This window comes from Pristiophorus japonicus, chromosome 18 (assembly GCF_044704955.1).
Source record: "Pristiophorus japonicus isolate sPriJap1 chromosome 18, sPriJap1.hap1, whole genome shotgun sequence".
NCBI classification, from domain to species: Eukaryota; Metazoa; Chordata; class Chondrichthyes; family Pristiophoridae; genus Pristiophorus; species Pristiophorus japonicus.
Window position 1 is genome coordinate 116,027,528 of NC_091994.1, and position 20,990 is coordinate 116,048,517.

The window sequence follows — 20,990 nt, forward strand, 5'->3', positions numbered from 1 at the left end:
TAATCTGACAGTCAATATCTTTGTAAAGATCTTAGTATTAGTACATAGGAACATAAAAGTGCATGTAACAAGAGCACAAGGTGGACTTCCCCCTTCAAGCAGACTTTGGTCAGCAGAGCACGATAGAATGTTAGGTTGACTCCTGGACCCTGGCTGCTAGGCCACTGTCAAACCCTCAGACCGCACAAGAAAAGGCAAAATGGTGCAGTCATGGAGCAAAAATATTATTTAAATTGCTAAACATTGAAAGGTTTATTTTGGAGTATGAGGTAGAATGATTGTCATCATCATCATAGGCAGTCCCTCGAGTCGAGGATGACTTGCTGCCACGCCAAAAAGTTCACAGGTGTTTCAATGAAGGACCTAATATTCCAGATCCTGAACTACATCCTGAAGGGTGGAAGATGCCTGTGTGTGGATTTTTTTAACGTGGGGTGACCGTTGCACACCAGCCACCACACGGGCTTGATAGAGCTAGGTCTTGGTCCAGTGGCAAGGATTAACCAGGATGACTGGAGACCAGCTCTGCTGTAGTTTGGTACACACTGCACATTATTACCATATCCATGCTTTCCGAAGAGAAGCGATACCCTAGGAATATAGGAACAGGAGGAGGCCATTCAGCCCATCGAGCCTGTTCCGCCATTCAATGAGGCCATGGATGCTCTATACTCAGCTCCGTATACCCACCTTTGATTCACAATCCCTTGATACTCACACATAATAAAATTCTATTGATTTCAGTCTTGAAAGCTCCAATTGACTCTCAGCATCCACAGCCTTTTGGGAGAGAGAATTCCAGATTTCCACTGCCCTTTGTGTGAAAATGTGCTTCTGATGTCAGTCCTGAACGGCCTGGCTCTAATTATACGATTGTGTCCCCCTGTTCTGGACTCCCCACCAGAGGAAAGGCTTGTCTGTATCTACCCTATCGAATCTCTATCAGCTTAATACCTCGATTAGATCAACTGTCTAAACTCAGCAAAATACAAGCCAGGTTTATGTCCTTATAATTTAACCCTATTTAAGCCCCGGTATTATTCTGGTGAATCTGCATTGTACCATGTCCAAAGGCCTTCCTGCGCTGTCCCTGACCACGGTGTGGTGCCCAAAACTGAACTCAGTAACTCTCGATGGGCGGTGACGAGGGCTGTGTACAACTGATGCATAACTCCACCCCACCCCTCTGTATTCCAACCACTTTGAAATAAAGGCCAACATTCCAGTGGCCTTTGGGATTATGTTTTGCTCCTGTGCACTGGTTTTACTGATTTGTGTATCTGGACACCTAAAACCCTTTGGTCCCTCCACAATTCCTAATCTCTCACCATTCGGAAAATACTCTGATTTGCATCTTAACTTAGTGTCATCTGCAAACTTGGATATACAACTCTCTATTCCTTCCTCCAAGTCATTGTTATATGTGGTGAAAAGCTGAGGCCCCAGAATAGATCCCTGGGGAGCACCACTTGTCACACCCCATCAGTCAGAGAACATTCTCTTTATCCCCGCTCTCTGTCTCCGACCAGCCCATGCCACAAAGTTACCTCCAATTCTGTGTTCTCTCATTTTTGCTAATGTGCAGAACATGATGAAATGCCACCTGAAGTCCGTATGGACAATATCAATAGATACCTTATCTTCTCCTTGTTTAGAAGTATAGAAATGTACAGCACAGAAGGAGGCCATTCAGCCCAATGTGGCTGTGCTGGCTCTTGGAAAGACCAGTCTTGCTTAGCCCCACACCCCGCTTTGTGTCCATAACCCTGTAAGTTCCTCATCCTCCATTACCTCCCTATTAACATTATTTATGGAATCAGTTCCCACCATCTGTTCAAGTGCAGCACCCAGATCCCAACAATGCTGAGTGAAAGCAATTCTCATCTCCTGTCGAGAGCTTTTGCCCTTTGGTTACCATTCGGAATAGTGTTTCTCTATCTACTCGATCAAAAACTCTCCTCACCTCGTGAGCCTCTATTAGCTCACTTTTTAACCCGCTCTGTTCCAAGCAGCCTAACTTCCCCGTCCTCTGCTCATAACTGAAGACCCTCATCCCCGGAGGTTTGTGTCTTCCTCAATGTAATGAGCTTAATTAGTCAGATACGATGGCAGCAAGCCAGGAGTGCTGAGAGGATAGTCCTCAAGCAAACTGTCTGTCAACCGAGCAAGTCATTGTTCAACAATTTATTGAGTTAAACTGGGAGATGATTTCACTGAGTGAAGCTCATTTTTATTCACTTGACCATGAGAGAAAGATGCAAATATCAATCTAGTCTTGCACAAAAAATGCTTCATTTTTGCGATGAGGATAATTTTCAGCGCATGTTCAGGCGGGTTGCCCATGGTCACCCGATACGTGTTGGCAATGGATAAGGCTCTCTGCTGCCAGTGAACTCTTGGAATATTTCCCCCAAATATCTCTGGCTCTTCCCACCACTGGAACGCTGCAGGCTCCTTCTGGTGCTTCAGTGTAAGAGTTAAATGGAGGATATTAATATCCCATCTGTCTGTGTTCTGGACTAGAAGAAAGACTCGTATTTCTATAGCGCAGGGCACCCCAACACGTTTCACAGCCAATGAAGTACTTTTGAAGTGCAGTCACTGTTGTAATGTGGGAAACACGGCAGCCAATTTACTCACAGCAAGCTCCCACACACAGCAACGTGATAATAACCAGATAATCTGTTTTTACTCTCAGGATCAAATTTAGAAACATGGGCAAATGTTAATCCCTGTCTGAACAAGACTAAGTCACAAATTACCTCTCTTTAATTAGCACATGTGGAAATCTAGCACAAAGCAACTGAAACCTTCTAGAGTTGAACTTCCTAAGTTCACGTGAATTGAGAGTGTTCATTTTTTTCCCCAGAGTTTCTAGTAGAAGCTCTCAAAAGAAGCAACCTTCAGTACTGGCTTTTGCAGCATCAGCTCATACTGTGGAACTATCTGGGAAAATACCAGATAGACAGGTTCACCATCGCCACAGACTGTTGTAGTTCTGGTTCTCAAACTTGTGCTTTCAGAGTTCCTCAGTTAATAAAGTAATAATATTAAAGATTGAAGTTCAGTAGAAGGAGAGTTTGCAATTCTTTCAGTCTCACCAGCAGTCCAAGGTGTGGTCCAACCTATTTTATTTGAAATTAAAAAAAATAATTTTGGATTGTTTGCCGTCTTTAATCGTACTGTGATTGATCTCCTGAAGTCAGCGTTTCTCGATCAGCTCAAGGATTTCAACACTATTAATCATTTATTGGTAAACACATGACATTTATCGCTAGAGGTTTAAAGTTATAAACCAACCATAAGTAACATCATTGATCCAACTGAGCATTTTCTTGATTGATGGAAAAGTACAACTTGTGGAAACGGGTACATTTCAAACTGTTGCGTGTGAAGCTCAGTTCCACCCGTTCAGTATAAAAAACTGCAAATGCAGGAAAGTTACAACAAAACATGAAAGTGTGGAAATGCAGTATCTGAAAATGTTTCAGGTGCAGCCCCTTCATCGGGACAGAATTATGTTTCCCTCTCATATTTCATGCAATTATTGTTTAAAATCAGCTTTAAAGATCCATTAAACAACTATTTATTTCAATTAACTTTTATTCCACTTAAACATGTTAAAATTTCAGGCTGCTCCAGTGATGGTTTCAATGTCTGTGGTCACCACAGCACACTGGCCAAAGGCCTAACCCTGACCTGTAGAGCTTAGTGTGGAACCCACAGAAACATTGCCGTCTTTACACGGTCTGGCCTATAGGTGACTCCAGACCCACAGCAATGTAGTTGACTCTTAACTGCCCTCTGAAATGGCTTGGCGAGATACTCAGCTGTAGAAGGAAGCTCACTGCCACTTTCTCGAGGGCAGTTAGGGATGGGCTGGCCTTGTCAACGACGGCCACATCTCGTGAATGAATAAATTTTGAAACCTGCTTTGAGAAATGGGAGAGAAACATTATTACCAGTCAGTCAAGACTGACTATTTTTCTGTCACTCCCGCTAACAAACTTATGTTTCATTAAAATGTCTGTAGGAGCTTGAGAAATGGTTAGAGACACTGCACACTCCACAGGAGGAGAAAGGGTTCTTAAGACAGCACATTGTAGGAGGTGGCCATCCCAACAGTGGAGAGGAATAGTGAGAAAGAAAAGGGAAGGGTGACAAACTGCTAGGAGGGAAGGAGCACTGAGGTAGAGGCATGCTGGAAGTTCCAAGATACCTGGGGTCTTCTGCTGGATGTACAATTTTCTGATAAGTGTTTTATATGTAAACCTGTATTTACCTTGTGTAGCCACCAGAGGGCTCATCCCCTGGAGTCCCAAAGGATCCCACAATCCCTTGGGAGCACAAGGAGGCCTCACAGGGTGGAGAGGCACTCTGGAGACCTGCAATAAAAGACTAAGGTCACACCTTACTTTGAGCTCACAGCATCCAGTCAGACTCTTTATTCATACATAACAACTGGCGATGAGATACAGATGACGAACCCAATGATGCAGAGAACAGTGGGCATCCTGGAGAAATTCTTGGAGGGAGATGATTGGGAAACCTTTGTGGAGCGACTCGACCAAAACTTCGTGGCCAACGAGCTGGAAGGAGAAGCGAAAACTGCCAACGAAGGACGATTCTCCTCACCGTCTGCGGGGCACCAACGTATGGCCTCATGAAAAATCTGCTTGCTCCAGTGAAACCCACAGAGAAATCGTATGATGATTTGTACACACTGGTACAGGAGCATCTGAACCCGAAGGAAAGCGTTCTGATGGCGAGGTACCGGTTCTGGTCACCTACAAAAGGTCTGAAGGCCAGGAAGTGGCGAGTTATGTCGCCGAGCTAAGACGCCTTGCAGGACATTGCGAATTTGAAGGACATTTGGAGCACATGCTCAGGGACTTTTTCATACTTGCCATTGGCCATGAAGTGATACTTCACAAATTGACTGTAGAGACCCCAGCCATAGCGATAGCCCAGGTGTTCATTGCCACCAGTTACAATACTGAGCAAATCTCTCAGCACATGAGTGCTGCTACAAGTAATGTGAACAAAGTGATATTGTTTTCAAATCACAACATACAGTGCAAGCCTGCAGCTGCATGTTCGCAGATATCTCAGAGTCCACCATCAAGGGTGATGAATGCAAGGTCATTAACACCTTGTTGGCACTGCGGGGGCGATCATCGTTTCCATTCAGGCCGCTTCAAAGGGTATATTTGCAAGGGCTGTGGAACAATGGGACACCTCCAACATATGTGCAGGCGAGCTGCAAACCCTGTTAACCCTGCAAACCACCATGTTACAGAGGAGGATAGCTTCACGGCGGATCACGACGAACCAGAGCCTCAGGCTGAGGATGCAGAGTTATATGGGGTGCACACATTTACCACAAAGTGTCCCCCGATAATGCTGAAGGTTGAATTAAATGGATTCCCGGTGTCAATGGAGCTGGACACGGGTGCGAGCCAGTCCATTATGAGCAAAAAGACTTTCGATAAATTGTGGTGCAGCAAGGCCTCAAGGCCAGTCTTGACTCCCATTTGCATGTAACTTGGAACTTACACAAAGGAACTGATTCCTGTAATCGGCAGTGCTACTGTAAAGGTCTCGTACGATGGAGCGGTGCACAGCTACCACTCTGGGTGTTACCGGGCGATGGTCCCACGCTGCTCGGCAGGAGCTGGCTGGGAAAGATACGGTGGAACTGGGACGACATCCGAGCGCTCTCGCCCACTGACGACACTTCGTGTGCCCAGGTCTTAAACAAGTTCCCTTCGCTGTTCGAACCAGGCATCAGAAAGTTCCAAGGGGCAAAAGTGCAGATCCATCTAATTCCGGGGGCGCGACCCATCCATCACAAGGTGAGAGCAGTACCGTACATGATGAGAGAAAGGGTAGAGATCGAGCTTGACCGACTGCAACGAGAGGGCATCATTTCACCAATCGAATTCAACGAGTGGGCCAGTCCGATTATTCCAGTCCTCAAGGGAGATGCACTGTCAGAATCTGTGGTGATTACAAAGTAACTATCAATCGTTTCTCCCTGCAAGATTAATACCCACTACCAAAGGCTGACAACCTTTTTGCTACGCTGGCAGGAGAAAAGACATTCATAAAGCTGGACTTGACCTCAGCCTACATGATGCAGGAGCTGGAAGAACCATCGAAGGGCCTCACCTGCATTAACACGCACAAAGGTCTCTTCATCTACAACAGATGGCCATTTGGAATTCGATCAGCCACAGCGATATTCCAGAGAAACATGGAAAGCTTACTGAAGTTGGTCCCGTGCACCGTGGTCTTCCAGGACGACATCTTGGTTACAGGTCGGGACACCGTCGAGCATCTGCAGAACCTGGAGAAGGTTCTTAGTCGACTCAACCTCGTGGGGCTCAGGTTAAAACGCTCGAAGTGCGTTTTCCTGGTGCCTGAAGTGGAGTTCTTGGGAAGGAGGATTGCGGCAGATGGCATCAGGCCCACCGATTCGCACTCAGAGGCAATCGAGAACGCACCGAGGCCACAGAACGTGACGGAGCTGCGGTCGTTTCTAGGACTCCTGAACTACTTTGGTAACATCTTATCAGGTCTCAGCACACTGTTAGAACCACTGCACGCCTTACTGTGCAAAGGAGATGAATGGGTATGGGGCAAAAGCCAAGAAAATGCCTTTGGAAAAGCTAGAAAATTGTTATGCTCAAACAAATTGCTTGTGTTGTATGATCCATGTAAGCGTTTGGTACTGGCATGTGATGTGTCGTCATACGGCGTCGGGTGTGTATTGCAACAAGCTAATGATTTCGGGAAACTGCAACCGGTTGCTTATGCATCCAGGAGTCTATCCAAGGCTGAGAGAGCCTACAGCATGATTGAAAAAGAAGCGTTAGCGTGTGTCTATGGGGTAAAGAAAATGCATCAATACCTGTTTGGGCTCAAATTTGAATTGAAGACTGACCATAAGCCACTGATATCCCTCTTTTCCGAAAGTAAGGGGATAAATACAAATGCATCGGCCCACATCCAGAGATGGGCACTCACGTTGTCCGCATAGAACTATGCCATCTGCCACACGCCAAGCACAGAAAACTGTGCCAATGCTCTCAGTAGGCTGCCATTGCCCACCACGGGGGTGGAAATGGCACAGCCCGCAGATTTAGTAATGGTTATGGAAGCTTTCGATAGTGAGCAATCACCCGTCACAAAACCCGACAGATTAGAACCTGGACGAGCCAGGACGCCTTACAGTCCCTAGTAAAAAATTGTGTGCTTCACGGGAGCTGGTCCAGTGTTCCAGAGGAAATGCAGGAAGAGATAAAGCCATTCTAGCGGCGCAAAGATGAAATGTCTATACAGGCAGACTGCCTTCTGTGGGGTAATCGAGTAGTAGTTCCCAAGAAGGGCAGGGACACTTTCATCAGTGATCTCCACAGTACTCAATCAGGTATCCTAATGATGAAAGCAATAGCCAGATCCCACGTGTGGTGGCCCTGTATCGATGCAGACTTAGAGTCCTGCGTGCACAAATGTAACACTTGCTCGCAGTTAAGCAATGCACCCAGGGAGGCACCACTAAGTTTATGGTCTTGGCCCTCCAAACCGTGGTCTAGGGTCCATGTAGAATCTGCAGGTCCGTTCTGGGGTAAAATGTTCCTTGTGGTTGTAGATGCGTATTCCAAATGGATTAAATGTGAGATAATGTCGGCACGTCCGCTGCCACCACTGAAAGCCTGTTTGCCACGCATGGACTGCCTGATGTCCTTGTGAGCGACAACGGGCCATGTTTCACCAGTGCCGAGTTCAAAGAGTTCATGACCCGTAACTGGATCAAACATGTTACATCTGCCCCGTTTAAGCCAGCGTCCAACGGTCAGGCAGAACGAGCAGTGCAAACAATCAAGCAAGGCTTGAAGAGGGTAACTGAAGGCTCATTGCAGACTCGCCTATCCCGAGTCCTGCTTAATTACCGCACAAGACCCCACTCACTCACTGGGATTCCACCTGCTGAACTGCTCATGAAAAGGGCACTTAAGACAAGGCTCTCGTTAGTTCACCCTGATCTACATGAACAGATAGAGAGCAGGCGGCTTCAACAAAGTGCATACCATGATGGCGCAAATGTGTTACATGAAACATAGAAACATAGAAAATAGGTGCAGGAGTAGGCCATTCAGCCCTTCTAGCCTGCACCGCCATTCAATGAGTTCATGGCTGAACATGCAACTTCAGTACCCCATTCCTGCTTTCTCACCATACCCCTTGATCCCCCGAGTAGTAAGGACTTCATCTAACTCCTTTTTGAATATATTTAGTGAATTGGCCTCAACAGCTTTCTGTGGTAGAGAATTCCACAGGTTCACCACTCTCTGGGTGAAGAAGTTTCTCCTCATCTCGGTCCTAAATGGCTTACCCCTTATCCTTAGACTGTGTCCCCTGGTTCTGGACTTCCCCAACATTGAGAACATTCTTCCTGCATCTAACCTGTCTAACCCCGTCAGAATTTTAAACGTTTCTATGAGGTCCCCTCTCATTCTTCTGAACTCCAGTGAATACAAGCCCAGTTGATCCAGTCTTTCTTGATAGGTCAGTACCGCCATCCCGGGAATCAGTCTGGTGAACCTTCGTTGCACTCCCTCAATAGCAAGAATGTCCTTCCTCAGGTGAGGAGACCAAAACTGTACACAATACTCCAGGTGTGGCCTCACCAAGGCCCTGTACAACTGTAGCAACACCTCCCTGCCCCTGTACTCAAATCCCCTCGCTATGAAGGCCAACATGCCATTTGCTTTCTTAACCGCCTGCTGTACCTGCATGCCAACCTTCAATGACTGATGTACCATGACACCCAGGTGTCTTTGCACCTCCCCTTTTCCTAATCTGTCACCATTCAGATAATAGTCTGTCTCTCTGTTTTTACCACCAAAGTGGATAACCTCACATTTATCCACATTATACTTCATCTGCCATGCATTTGCCCACTCACCTAACCTATCCAAGTCGCTCTGCAGCCTCATAGCATCCTCCTCGCAGCTCACACTGCCACCCAACTTAGTGTCATCCGCAAATTTGGAAATACTACATTTAATCCCCTTGTCTAAATCATTAATGTACAGTCTAAACTGCTGGGGCCCCAGCACAGAACCTTGCGGTACCCCACTAGTCACTGCCTGCCATTCTGAAAAGTACCCATTTACTCCTACTCTTTGCTTCCTGTCTGACAACCAGTTCTCAATCCATGTCAGCACACTACCCCCAATCCCATGTGCTTTAACTTTGCACATTAATCTCTTGTGTGGGACCTTATCGAAAGCCTTCTGAAAGTCCAAATATACCACATCAACTGGTTCTCACTTGTCCGCTCTACTGGAAACATCCTCAAAAAATTCCAGAAGATTTGTCAAACATGATATCCCTTTCACAAATCCATGATGACTTGGACCTATCATATCACCTCTTTCCAAATGCACTGCTATGACATCCTTAATAATTGATTCCATCATTTTACCCACTCCCGATGTCAGGCTGACCGGTCTATAATTCCCTGTTATCTCTCTCCTTCCTTTTTTAAAAAGTGGGGTTACATTGGCTACCCTCCACTCCATAGGAACTGATCCAGAGTCAATGGAATGTTGGAAAATGACTGCCAATGCATCCACTATTTCCAAGGCCACCTCCTTAAGTACTCTGGGATGCAGTCCATCAGGCCCTGGGGATTTATCGGCCTTCATTCCCATCAATTTCCCCAACACAATTTCCCGACTGATAAGGATTTCCCTCAGTTCCTCCTCCTTACTAGACCCTCCGACCTCTTTTATATCCGAAAGGTTGTTTGTGTCCTCTTTAGTGAATACCAAACCAAAGTACTTGTTCAATTGGTCCGCCATTTCTTTGTTCCCCGTAATGACTTCCCCTGATTCTGACTGAAGGGGACCTACGTTTGTCTTTACTAACCTTTTTCTCTTTACATATCTATAGAAACTTTTGCAATCCGTCTTAATGTTCCCTGCAAGCTTCTTCTCGTACTCCATTTTCCCTGCCTTAATCAAACCCTTTGTCCTCCTCTGCTGAGTTCTAAATTTCTCCCAGTCCCCGGGTTCGCTGCTATTTCTGGTCAATTTGTATGCCACTTCCTTGGCTTTAATACTATCCCGGATTTCCCTTGATAGCAATGGTTGAGCCACCTTCCCTTTTTTATTTTTACGCCATGCGGTCTCTAAATGTCTGCCATTGCCCATCCACAGTCAACCCCTTAAGTATCATTCGCCAATCTATCCTAGCCAATTCACGCCTCATACCTTCAAAGTTACCCTTCTTTAAGTTCTGGACCATGGTCTCTGAATTAACTGTTTCATTCTCCATCCTAATGCAGAATTCCACCATATTATGGTCACTCTTCCCCAAGGGGCCTCGCACAACGAGATTGCTCATTAATCCTCTCTCATTACACAACGCCCAGTCTAAGATGGCCTCCCCCCTAGTTGGTTCCTCGACATATTGGTCTAAAAAACCATCCCTTATGCACGCCAGGAAATCCTCCTCCACCGTATTGCTTCCAGTTTGGTTAGCCCAATCTATGTGCATATTAAAGTCACCCATTATAACTGCTGCACCTTTATTGCATGCACCCCTAATTTCATGCTTGATGCCCTCCCCAACATCACTACTACTGTTTGGAGGTCTGTACACAACACCCACTAACGTTTTTTGCCCTTTGGTGTTCTGCAGGTCTACCCATATAGATTCCACATCATCCAAGCTAATGTCCTTCCGAACTATTGCCTTAATTTCCTCCTTAACCAGCAATGCTACCCCACCTCCTTTTCCTTTTTTTCTATCTTTCCTGAATGTTGAATACCCCTGGATGTTGAGTTCCCAGCCCTGATCATCCTGGAGCCACGTCTCCGTAATCCCAATCACATCATATTTGTTAACATCGATTTGCACAGTTAATTCATCCACCTTATTGCGGATACTCCTTGCATTAAGACACAAAGCCTTCAGGCTTGTTTTTTTTAACACCCTTTGTCCTTTTAGAATTTTGCTGTACAGTGGCCCTTTTTGTTCTTTGCCTTGGGTTTCTCTGCCCTCCACTTTTCCTCATCTCCTTTCTGTCTTTTGCTTTTGCCTCCTTTTTGTTTCCCTCTGTCTCCCTGCATTGGTTCCCATCCCCCTGCCATATCAGTTTAACTCCTCCTCAACAGCATTAGCAAACACTCCCCCTAGGACATTGGTTCCGGTCCTGCCCAGGTGCAGACCGTCCGGTTTGTACTGGTCCCACCTCCCCCAGAACCGGTTCCAATGCCCCAGGAATTTGAATCCCTCCCTGCTGCACCACTGCTCAAGCCACGTATTCATCTGCGCTATCCTGCGATTCCTACTCTGACTATCACGTGGCACTGGTAGCAATCCCGAGATTACTACTTTTGAGGTCCTACTTTTTAATTTAGCTCCTAGCTCCTTAAATTCGTTTCGTAGGACCTCATCCCTTTTTTAACCTATGTCGTTGGTACCAATGTGCACCACGACAACTGGCTGATCTCCCTCCCTTTTTAGAATGTCCTGCACCCGCTCCGAGACATCCTTGACCCTTGCACCAGGGAGGCAACATACCATCCTGGAGTCTCGGTTGCGGCCGCAGAAATGCCTATCTATTCCCCTTACAATTGAATCCCCTATCACTATCACTCTCCCACTCTTTTTCCTGCCCTCCTGTGCAACAGAGCCAGCCACGGTGCCATGAACTTGGCTGCTGCTGCCCTCCCCTGATGAGTCATCCCCCTAAACAGTACTCAAAGCGGTGTATCTGTTTTGCAGGGGGATGACCACAGGGGACTCCTGCACTACCTTCCTTGCACTGCTCTTCCTGCTGGTCTTCCATTCCCTATCTGGCTGTGGACCCTTTCCCTGCGGTACGACCAACTCGCTACACGTGATACTCACGTCATTCTCAGCATCGTGGATGCTCCAGAGTGAATCCACCCTCAGCTCCAATTCCACAACGCGGTCCGTCAGGAGCTGGAGGCAGATACACTTCCCGCACACGTAGTCGGCAGGGACACTGGAGTCGTCCCTGAGTTCCCACATGGTACAGGAGGAGCATAACACATGACCGAGCTCTCCTGCCATGACTTAACCCTTAGATACACTTAAATTGGCAATAACAATGTTAAAGTTTACTCACTGTTATCGAAGAGAAAAAAGAAAAACTACTCACCAATCACCAGCCAATCACTTACCCTCTTGGCGGTGACGTCACCTTTTGATTTCTTTCTACTTCTTTTTTGCCTTCTCTCCCCGCTGCAGCTGCACAGGTCACGCCTCTCGCTGCCGCTGAGCCTTTATAGGCCTCACCAACGCCACGAACTCCCGCCTCTCGGACTGCCGCCGCCTCTCGCTGCCGCTGGGCCTTTATAGGCCTCACCAACGCCAGGAACTCCCGCCTCTCGGACTGAAATTGAAATCAATGATCCTGTATTTGTGTTGAACTATGGACAAGATCCCAAGTGGCCTCCCGGCACCATTGTGACCAAAGAGGGGAGCAGGGTGTTTCGGGTCAAACTTTCAAATGGCCTCATTCACCGGAAACACTTGGATCAAATCAAACTCAGATTCACGGACTATCCTGAGCAACCCACTTTGGACCCTACCTTCTTTGACCTCCCCAACATACAAACCAGTGGCAACCGACACCGTGGTTGGCCACGAAGCAGAACCCATCATCCACAGCAGCCCAGCATAACTCACCACACCAGGCAGCCCAGCAAGGCCCAACAAACGACTCACCAAAACCAGCATTTGCACCGAGATGATCAACCAGGGAAAGAAAGGCTCCAGATCGACTCATCTTGTAAATAGTTGCACTATTGACTTTGGCGGGGGGGGGGGCAGTGTTGTTATATATGTAAAGCTGTATATACCTTGTACAGCCACCAGAGGGTTCAATCCCTTGAGTCTCAAAAAATCCCATAATCCCTTGGGAGCACAGGTACTTAAGGAGGCCTCACAGGCCAGAGAAGCATTCTGGAGACCTGCAATAAAAGATTAAGGTCACACTTTACTTTCAGCTCACAGTATCCAGTCAGACTCTTTATTCATATATAACAATAAGAACATAAGAAATAGGAGCAGGAGTCGGCCATTCGGCCCCTCGAGCCTGCTCCTTCAATAAGATCATGGTTGGTCTGATCTTGGCCTCAACCCCACTTCCCTGGCTGTTCCCCTGATCTGATAACTAATTATTTGTTACACTTATTCCTTTAGTTCAGTCCACACCAATGAATGGAACTCTGGTCAATATATCGAGCTCAACAGCAAATGCTGTTAAGAGATATAGGAGGCGAAATTGCCCCCTTTTCTTCTTCTTCTTAGGCAGTCCCTCGGAGTCGGGCCATCACCGCCCCGACCCCTCACCGCCCCGCGCTGACCCCTCACCCCCGACCCCTCACCGCCCCGACCCCTCACCCCCTGACCCCTCACCCCGCTGACCCCTCACCCCCGACCCCTCACCGCACCGACCACTCACCCCCCGACCCCTCACCCCCTGACCCCTCACCGCCCCGCCCCGACCTCTCACCGCCCCGACCCTTCACCGCCCCGACCCCTCACCCCCGACCCCTAACCCCCCGACCCCTCACCCCCGACCCCTCACCCCCACGACCCCTCACCGCCCCGACCCCTCACCCCCCGACCCCTCACCGCCCGACCCCTCACCCCCCCGACCCCTCACCGCCCCGACCCCTCACCGCTCCGCCCCGACCCCGCCCTGGCCCCTCACCCCCCCAACCCCTCACCCCCCCGACCCCTCACCGCCCCGCCCAGACCCCTCACAACCCCGACCCCACACCGCCCCGACCCCTCACCCCCCCGACCCCTCACCCCCCGGACTCTCACCGCCCTGACCCCTCACCGCCCCGACCCCTCACTCCCCCGACCTCTCACCGCCTGGACCTCTCACCGCCCCGACCCCTCACCCCCGACCCCTCACCCCCTGACCCCTCACCGCCCCGCCCCGACCTCTCACCGCCCCGACCCTTCACCGCCCCGACCCCTCACCCCCGACCCCTAACCACCGACCCCTCACCCCCGACCCCTCACCCCCCCGACACCTCACCGCCCCGACCCCTCACCCCCGACCCCTCGCCGCCCGACCCCTCACCCCCCAGACCCCTCACCACCCTGACCCCTCACCGCTCCGCCCCGACCCCGCCCTGGCCCCTCACCCCCCCAACCCCTCACCCCCCCGAACCCTCACCGCCCGCCCAGACCCCTCACAACCCCGACCCCTCACCGCCCCGACCCCTCACCCCTCCGACCCCTCACCCCCGACCTCTCACCGCCCTGACCCCTCACCGCCCCGACCCCTCACCCCCCCGACCTCTCACCGCCCGGACCTCTCACCGCCCCGACCCCTCACCGCCCCGACCCCTCACCGCTCTGCATATGTAGTGCTTCCCTCAGTAGCTCCCCGGTTACCGCCCGGTTACTGCCCGGTTACCACCCCGGTTACCGCCCAGTTATCGCCCCGGTTACCACCCTGATTACTGCCCCGGGTACCGCCCCAGTTACCACCCCGGTTACTGACCAGGTTACTGACCCGGTTGCCACCCTGGTTACTGCCCCGGTTACTGCCCCGGTTACCACCCGGTTACCGCCCCGGTTACTGACCCGGTTACCACCCCGGTTTCCACCCCAGTTACTGCCCCAGTTACTGCCCCGGTTACCACCCGATTACCACCCCGGTTACTGACCAGGTTACTGACCCGGTTACCACCCCGGTTACTGACCCGGTTACCACCCTGGTTACCGCTCCGGTTACCACCCGGTTACCGCCCCAGTTACTGCCCCCAGAGGAAGTGGAGCGCGGGAGATTGCGCCCGCATCCTTTGAGGGGCGGGAAGCCCAATTCCACACCGGGGGCGAAATGTCCCGGCCCCAGAAGGTTACTGCTCCCAATCGGGGCGCGGGGAAATTTCACCCCCATATAACTTTGATTGATTGAATCTTTGAATTTTTGAATCATCTCGGCAAAAAAAAGCCGTTGTGTTAATTTATAAATAATTCCATCGTTTTTTCACAGCTAAACTTTGTCACTTTGCTGAATGAGAAAATCAATGGGTTCATTATGATAAATTTGTATAAAATATCTGTTCAGTCAAATAGAAATATGAAATCTATATTTGTCTGGTTAACAATAGATACAACTGTATCCACGACAACGTGTTTCTACCACAGGAGTGTTTAATTATCTTATTGTTTTAATTAATAAATATTACAGTAATAAGCAACCTTTTCACTATATAAGAAACATGTCTTTGCAACAATCATCTTATTTTTAAAGAACTATACTTATTTTGAGAACGAGATGAGAGAATTGGAACTGAAAATGCGAATGGACAGTTCAACCAAAATGGACTCAGTCTTGGGAAGGATATTTTCATTAAGCTTATGATCACAGAGTTGCTGACGGAATGCACGAGTATTTACTACAGCAATAATACTAGTGTGGTTATAGAGCTAGAAATTGATGTTGGTCGCACTAACGTGTGTTACTATACCTGCTGCCCGATAGTCAGTTGTATTGAAGTCAGTAATAAGCGGCCGATGTGAGATCGCCGAGTTCGTCAATCTGGCAAATCTCATTGTAATATTTCTGGTGCTAGCCGACAAATGCCCAGCTTTATTGAATTCAATCTGACAACTTGCTAGAACTTGGCCGTGGGGTACGGGTCTAATAGTGGAACCACAACGACTGTACCAGACTGGCACGGTTTTAATGGCAGGCATTTATCAACACATTGCAAAAGTGACGGGGAAATATTGTGTGTTCTGCTGTCGACAACAATCCTTGAATGTAAGACTTCCATCTTTATTAGTGTTCCCACCCTTCCTCTCAATGTTCCAGCACTTGATTTCTCCGAAGGAAATAAGGGAGGATATCAAATTGAAAACAAGGGCATACAAAGTGGCCAGAACTAGTGGGAGGCCAGAGGATTGGAAAACTTTTAAAAGCCAGCAAAGAACGACTAAAAAATAATAGAGGGAAGATAGTTTATGAAAGCAAACTAGCACAAAATATAAAAACAGATAGTAAGAGTTTCTACAGGTACATAAAAAGGAAAAGAGTGGCTAAAGTAAATGTTGGTCCCCTGGAGGATGAGACTGGGGAATTAATAATGGAGAACAGGGAAATGGCAGAGACGTTGAACAAATATTTTGTATCAGTCTTCATGGTAGAAAACACTAAAAACATCCCAATTGTGGATAATCGAGGGGGAACTTAATACAATCACTATCACTAAAGAAGTAGTACTCGGTAAAATAATGGGACTAAAGGCGGACAAGTCCCCTGGAACTAATGGCTTGCATTCTAGCATCTTAAAATAAGTGGCTGCAGGGATAGTGTATGCATTGGTTGTAATCTACCAAAATTCCCTGGATTCTGGGGAGGTCCCAGCGGATTGGAAAACCACAAATGTAACACCCTATTTAAAAACATAGAAACATAGAAAATAGGTGCAGGAGTAGGCTATTCGGCCCTTCAAGCCTGCACCACCATTCAATAAGATCATGGCTGACCATTCACCTCAGTACCCCATTCCTGCTTTCTCTCCATACCCCTTGATCCCTTTAGCTGTAAGGGCCACATCTAACTCCCTCTTGAATATATCCAACGAACTGGCATCAACAACTCTCTGCGGCAGGGAATTCCACAGGTTAACAACTCTAGGAGGCAGACAAAAAGCAGGAAACTATAGACCAGTTAGCCTGACATCTGTTGTTGGGAAAATGCTGGAGTCCATTATTAAGGAAGCAATAGCAGGACATTTGGATAATTCAATCAAGCAGAGTCAGCATGGTTTTATGAAAGGGAAATCATGTTTGACAAATTTGCTGGAGTTCTTTGAGGATGTAACAAGCAGGGTGGATAAGGGGGAACCAGTAGATGTGGAGTATTTGGATTTCCAGAAGGCATTCGATAAGGTGCCACATAAAAGGTTACTGCACAAGATAAAAGCTCATGGTGTTGGGGGTAATATATTAGCATGGATAGAGGATTGGCTAACTAACAGAAAACAGAGAGTTGGGATAAACGGGTCATTTTCCGGTTGGCAAACAGTAACTAGTGGGGTGCCGCAGGGATCGGTGCTGGGTCCTCAACTATTTACAATCCATATCAAAGACTTGGATGATGGGACTGAGTGTAATATAGCCAAGTTTGCTGATGATACAAAGATGATGATACAACCACTGTACATGGCCTTCTTTGACCTCACAAAAGCCTTTGACACTGTCAACCGTAAGGGATTATGGAGCGTCCTCCTCAAATTCAGCCGTGCTCAAAGGTTTTCACCATCCTCTGCCTGCTCCATGATGACATACAAGTAGTGATCCTGACTAACGGATCCACCACAGACTCAATTCACGTATGGACCGGGGTCAAGCAATGCTGTGTGATCGTACCAACGCTCTTCTCGATCTTCCTTGCTGCAATGCTCCATCTCACCCTCAACAAGCTCCCCGCTGGAGTGGAGCTAGTCTTCAGAATAAACGTGAAACTGTTCAACCTCCGTCGCCTCCAGTCCAGATCCAAAGTCGTCCCATCCTCGTCATTGAATTACAGTATGCAGACGACGCTTGCATTTGCGCACACTCGGAGGCCGAACTCCAAGCCATCGTCAACACATTTACCAAGACATACAAGAGTATGGCCCTTACACTAAACATCCATAAGACAAAGGTCCTCTACCAACCTGACACTGCCACACAGCACTGCCCCCCAGTTATCAAAATTCACAACGAGACATTGGACAACTTGAACCATTTTCCATACATCGGGAGCATACTGTCAACAAGGACAGACGTCGATTATGAAGTCCAACATCGCATTCAGTGCACCAGCACAGCCTTCGGTCGCCTGAGGAAGAGAGTGTTTGAAGACCAGGACCTCAAACCCGGCACCAAGCTCATGGTCTACAGAGCAGTAGTGATACCTGCCCTCCTAAATGGCTCAGAGACATGGACTATGTACAGCAGGCACCTCAAAAAACTGGAGAAGTACCACCAGTGCTGCCTCCGCAAGATCCTCCAAATCCCCTGGGAGGATAGGTGCACCAATGTCATGTGTTCACGCTCAGGCCAACATCCCCAGCATCGAAGCATTGACCACACTCAATCAGCTCTGATGGACGGGTCACATTGCCCGCATGCCAGACACGAGACTCCCAAAACAAGTGCTCTACTCAGATCTCCGACATGGCAAGCGAACCCCAGGTGGGCAGAGGAAATGCTTCAAGGACACTCTCAAAGCCTCCTTGAAAAAGTGCAACATCCCCAGTGACACCTGGGAATCCCTGGCCCAGGACTGCTCAAAGTGGAGGAGAAGCATCCGGGAGGGCGCTGAGCACCTCGAGTCTCCTCGCTGGAGCACGCGGAAGATAAGCGCGAACAGCGGTAAAGCGTGCGGCAACCCAGACACCCCACCCACCCGTCCCTCCAATCACCGTGTGACAGAGTCTGTAGATCCCGCATTGGACTCATCAGTCAGCTGAGAACTCAGGTTTATGGAAGCAAGTCATCCTCGACTGTCTCAGAAGAAGAAGGAAGAAGCATCATTCAGACATATTCCTCAGCAGGGGGCAAGTGGAGGCCGCCTCGATCAGGGTCTGACCCTGACACACAACCATACCTGCACCATGCAGCCATACCAAGAGCTGGGGGTCAATGGCCACCATTCTATGCACTACCAGCCCCGCCTCTTCCAGTGAAGTAAGCATGAGAGGGCGGGGTCAGGTGCAAGAAACACTTGCCCCCATCCAACAGGATTGGTTAATGTGCACAGAAATAGGGACCAACCGGTGTAACCAGACCACCCGTCAAACTCTGTCTGGCCCAGCTGAATGGCACTGTGACCGCTCCTCTCCTCTCCCCCCATCCGGCCCTCACCCAGCAATTTCGTATTTTTAACTCAGTGCCCAGAGAGCAGTCGTGCATTTTACCGATACACAGCTGAGTGAAACCTGACTCAGTGGGGAAAGAACAACAACCTCTACTTACTTTACGTAGGTACACTCACACTCACTCACACTCACACTCACACTCACATTCACTCACACACTCACTCACACATGCACACTCACTTACACTCACTCACTCACACTCACACTCACTCACGCTCACACACACTCACAGTCAGTCACACACACACTCACACGTGCACACTCACACTCACTCACACTCACACTCACTCACACTCACTCACACTCACACACACACTCAGACTCACACTCAGACTCACTCACACTCACTCACACTCACTCACACTCACTCACACTCACACTCACACGTGCACACTCACACTCACACTCACTCACACACACTCACTCACTCACACTCACACTCACACTCACTCACACTCACACTCACTCACACTCACACACACACTCAGACTCAGACTCACACTCACTCACACACACTCACACTCACTCACACTCACACACACACACTCACACACACACTCACACCCACACACTCACACTCACACTCACACTCACACCCACACTCACTCACACACACACTCACACACACACTCACACTCACTCACACTCACACACACTCACTCACTCACACCCACTCACACACTCACACTCACACCCACTCCCACACTCACACTCACACTTACTCACACTCACACACACACTCACACTCACTCACACTCACACACACTCACACATACACACTCACATTCACACACACACACTCACACACACACTCACACTCGCTCACACTCACACTCGCTCACACTCACTCACACTCACACACTCACACACTCACACTCACTCACACTCGCTCACACTCTCACACTCTCACACACTCACACACACATACTCTCACTCTCAAACACTCACACTCACACACACTCACACATACACACTCACTCACACTCACACACTCACACTCATGCTCACGCTCACACTCACACTCACACACACACACACACACACACTCTCACTCTCACACAAACACTCACACTCTCTCACACACTCATACACTCTCACATACACACACACACACTCCCACTCACACACTCACACACACTCTCTCTCTCACACACTCACACACATTCTCTCTCACTCACACACACATATTCCTACTCACACACTCTCTCTCTCACACACACTCATTCTCACACACTCTCACTCTCTCTCACACACACACACACACTCTCTCTCTCACACACTCACACACTCTCTCTCTCACACACACACACTCTCCCACTCACACACTCTCACACCTACTCTCTCTCTCTCACACACACACTCCCACTCACACACACTCTCACACCTACTCTCTCTCTCTCTCACACCTACTCTCTCTCTCTCACACACACACGCACTCCCACTCACACACACTCACACACACACACTCTCTCTCACATACTCACACACATTCTCTCTCATTCACACACACACATTCCCACTCACACACACACACTCCCACTCACACACATACACTCCCACTCACACACTCCCACTCACACACTCACACACACTCTCCCACTCACACACACACTCCCTCACTCACACACGCACACTCCCACTCACACACATTCTCTCTCACTTACACAAACACATTCCCACTCACACACTCCCACTCACACACACACACACACTGCCACTCACACACTCTCTCACACACACTCTCTCACACACACATTCTCTCTCTCACACTCTCTCTCTCACACTCTCTCTCTCACACTCTCACACATACACACTCCCACTCACACACATTCTCTCTCACTCACATACACACACACACTCCCACTCACACACACACTCCCGCTCATACATACTCTTTCTCACACATACACACTCACACACTCTCTCTCACACACTGTCACTCACACATACACACTCAAACACTCTCACACACTCTCACACACTCTCACACACTCTCACTCACACACTCTCACTCACACACTCTCTCTCACACACGCCCCCTCACAC